Here is a 4355-nt window from a genome sequence, read left to right as displayed (position 1 = left end):
CTGTTTCTTACTCTTCCATGTAACAAGATTTCCTCCAACAAGAGTGAAGTATCCAGACGTAGACCTCCTATCATCTCTGTCTCCTGCCCAATCAGCATCTGTATAGGCAATAAGATCTAAGTGTCCATTCTTCTTATAAAAAATTCCTCTGCCACTGGTACCTTTAAGATACCTTAGAATCCTCATAACAGCTGTCATATGGTGAGTTTGGGGTAGGTGCATAAATCTACTTACAACACTGACTGCATATGCAATATCTGGTCTTGTGTGAGAAAGATAAATAAGTTTTCCGACCAACCTCTGGTATTGTCCTCTATCTGTAAGTTTCTCCCCTTCAATCATCTGTAACCCGTGATGAGTCACAATAGGATTCTCCGCTGGTTTACAATCAACCATACCTGTCTCTGTAAGTAAGTCCAAAATATATTTCCGTTGGCTTATAAAGATACCTCCTTTTGACCTCAGAACCTCAATGCCAAGGAAATATTTTAGCTGCCCCAAATCTTTCATTTCGAATTCTCTAAAGAGTTGCTTCTTCAAAGTATCAATCTCCTGTTTGTCATTTCCAGTAATAATCATGTCATCTACATAGATGATTAGACATGTGATCTTTCCTTGTCGACGTTTGAGGAACAGAGTATGATCTGAGTTACTTTGTTTATACCCAAACTTCCTCATTGCTGCTGTGAACCTTCCAAACCATGCCCTAGGAGACTGCTTCAACCCATAGAGAGCCCTTTTTAGTTTACACCCTTCTCCTGGCTTATAATCACTTGAGAACCCTGGAGGAGCTTTCATGTATACTTCTTCCTCTATTTTTCCATGGAGAAACGCATTCTTCACATCGAATTGATGCAAGGGCCAGTCTTTATTTGCAGCAACAGAAAAAAGGACACGAATAGTATCAAGTTTTGCAACCGGAGAGAAGGTTTCTGAGTAATCAACCCCATAGGTTTGTGTATACCCCTGAGCTACAAGTCTGGCTTTAAACCTTTCAATCGTACCATCTGCTTGATATTTTATAGTGTACACCCATTTGCAACCTACCGTTCTTTTTCCTTCTGGTAACTTACATTTTTCCCAAGTTTCATTTTTGTTTAGGGCAGATATTTCTTCTTCCATTGCTTTCTTCCATCTAGGATTCTGTAGGGCTTCTTCAATATTTCTAGGTATGTTATTGGAGTAAAGAGCAGCATTGAAGGCAACAGCTGAGAGAGAGAGATTGTCATTATTTTCTTTAAGAGGATATTTCGATCTTTGTGCTTCGAACTCTGGATCATATCTCTTAGGAGGTATACCCCTCGTACTCCTAGGTGGCAACTCATACCTGTGTGGCAACTCCACATCTGCAAGATTATCATCAGTAATGTTTTCAACAATTTCAGGATCATTAGAATTTACCTCCTGTAACTCCTCAGGATGCTCAGTGGGTTGGACATCAGTCTGAAGAGGAGATACTATGTTTTCAGTGATAACCTCAGTGGTTTCACCTACTTGCTCTTTTGGTTCCTGATCAATAGTAACTGGATATAACAACCAGCTCAAGTCATCACTAGTATTCTCCCCCTGAGGACGAGGCTGGGTATAATAATAAGACTGTTCAAAGAAATCACAGTCCATGGTAGTATACATCCGATTATGTACTGGATCATAACACCTGTATCCCTTCTGTTGTATCCCATAACCCACAAATACACACTTAAGAGCTCGAGGTTCGAGTTTGGTTCGGGAGTGTGGAGGAAGATGTACATAAACCACACATCCAAAGACACGAGGTTGGAGAGAATGGGAGGGAGGTATAGAAACAAAAGAGGCTAAGGTTGCAAGGGGGGTTTTATAGTGGAGAGGTTTGGAGGGTAGACGGTTAGTAAGATAGGCGGCAGTGGCAACGGCTTCAGGCCAAAAAAAGGCAGGTGTATTTGACTCAAGGAGGATAGCCCGAGTAATATCGAGAAGAGTACGATTTTTACGCTCAGCCACTCCATTTTGTTGAGGTGTATATGGGCAAGAGGTTTGATGTATCATTCCATGATCCGAAAAAAAACGTTTCATGGAAGAGTTAACAAATTCTCCTCCATTATCAGAACGTATAATTTTCGGGGTGGCTTGAAATTGGGTATGAAGCATATTACAAAAGGTAACAAACACAGAGAAAACTTCAGATTTGTGTTTAAGAAAATAAACCCAACTCATACGAGTGCAATCATCAACAAACAAAATATAATAAGAATAAGTACTAGTAGCAAAAACAGGGGCTGGTCCCCAAACATCTGAATGTATCAAAGAAAAAGGTGTACTAGCACGAGACACACTTGGTAAGTAAGAATGTCTATGGCTCTTAGCTAACACACAAGTTTCACAATCAAGAGTTAACATTTTATTCTTAACTGAAGGAAACAAAAAATTTAAGTAAGCTAGGGAAGGGTGACCAAGACGTCGATGCCATAACCAGAACAATTGATCAGATGAACCACGAGCAAGCAAAGCTTGGCCTTTTTGAGTCGTCTCATCAACATAGTATAAGCCTCCTCGTTCAGTACCATGTCCAATGATGGTCCCGGACTGAGCATCCTGCACAACACAACCAGTGGAAGTCATAAGAATAGTACAATTAAGTTCTCGAGTAAGCTGACTAACAGAAAGTAACTTATGTGATAAACTCGGAACCAATAAACAATTTTTTAAATGCATAGAGGGAGACACATGAATAGAACCGGCACTTTGAACTTTGACACACTCTCCACTAGCAGTTTTAATATGAGATCGATGGATGGGTTTGTGTTGGGCCAAATCTTGTGGGTCGAAGGTCATGGTGTCGGTAGCTCCACAATCAAAAATCCAAGGTGAATTATTAATTATGGGGCTAGGTATTTGGGTTTGTGGGTTATAAGTGGGCCGGTTTTCATGGTTCAAGGGGTAAGAAATTGTATTTTGAATTTTTTTATAAATGGGCCGTGGGTTTGGATTTGTGGGGTGATTAGGGTTTGTGTGTGTGCTACTATAAAAGGCTAAATGAGGCAAGTTTTTCTTCACTCCCTCATTTGTGGCCGGTTCCTTCTCCCTCTTTCTAGAACATGAGTTTCTCTCTCCTTTCTTATTTCTGGTTCTTTCCTCATGAGTCTCTTCCACAGTTTCTTCCTCATACAAACCTCCATGGTTGGGATCCTCTTCGCCGGTAACTTCTGCGGTACTGAGGAGGGCTTTGCCGCCGGCCCGGTGCACCGGTGTCTTGGTGGCAGCCTTCTTTTTCTGTAGATCTTCCCACCAATCCGGATAACCTACGAGCTTGAAGCAAGTGTCCTTGGTGTGTCTCGAACCACCACAGTGAGTACACTTCAGGTTTGTTCTATCCTCTCGCCGGAATGATGGTTTTTCCGACCGGTGATGTGCGATGAGGCCACAACCAATTTTTGAGGGGTGATGCCCCAATGATGATGTGTGGACCATAATTCCACGCCTCGAGATCTCCCTTCGAACCGCCGCATACGCCATGTCTAAAGTTGGAAGCGGTACTTGATTTATAAGATCTCGTCTTTCCTTATCAAGCGTTTCATCTAGACCGGCCAAAAATTGGTACAATCTCTGAGTTTGAATAAATTTATTGAAAATGGTTATATCCTCATCACTTTTCATGGGATTCGGTTGCCTTCGATCTATTTCTTTCCAAATGGTATTTAGTTTACTAAAGTAAACCTCAATAGTGTCATTATTCTGTTTTATTGTGCTTGCCTTTGTACTGAGATCGAAAATTTGGAGCTCGTCTCTTCCACTGCCAAGAAGGGTTTCAATACCCTTCCATAAATCCCATGCTGTATTGTAATCTAAGAATTGATTAACTAAATCAGAGTCAATATTTGTGATAATCTATGAAAGAACTATCGGATCTCTTTGCCTCCATTGTCTGTAACTTGGGTCTGCGGGTGTGGGGGGGGCGGCAATGATGTGTTTGAGCCGTCCTCTGCTGTCTAAGGCTATGTGCATTAGTTTGCACCATTTTGTATAGTTGTGGTAGGTTAATTTTTCGGATATTTTGAGATCTGGTATTGCGTGTTCTGGTTCTGGGTCTGGTTCAATTTTGTTGGTTTTGTTCATCTGTTGAAACAGGCGAAGCACATGCTCCATCTGTGCCATGGTTAATGTCTGGTTTTCTGTAATTTCGGAATCAGCCATAGGTAAGGTAAGGTTTAGAAAAATAAAGGTAGATGATGAGGCCAAAAGATGTTCGACAGCCCTGGAACACCTTTCGGCTCTGATACCATGAAACAAAGAAATAAGACAGATTTTAGGTTTTGAATACTTCTTGTATTAAATATGATCAAGACCAATGTCAAAATATATACACAGCCATGGAGACC

This window comes from Amaranthus tricolor, chromosome 6, assembly GCF_026212465.1.
Source record: "Amaranthus tricolor cultivar Red isolate AtriRed21 chromosome 6, ASM2621246v1, whole genome shotgun sequence".
In the NCBI taxonomy this organism is placed as follows: domain Eukaryota; kingdom Viridiplantae; phylum Streptophyta; class Magnoliopsida; order Caryophyllales; family Amaranthaceae; genus Amaranthus; species Amaranthus tricolor.
Note: the sequence above shows the minus strand (reverse complement) of the source record.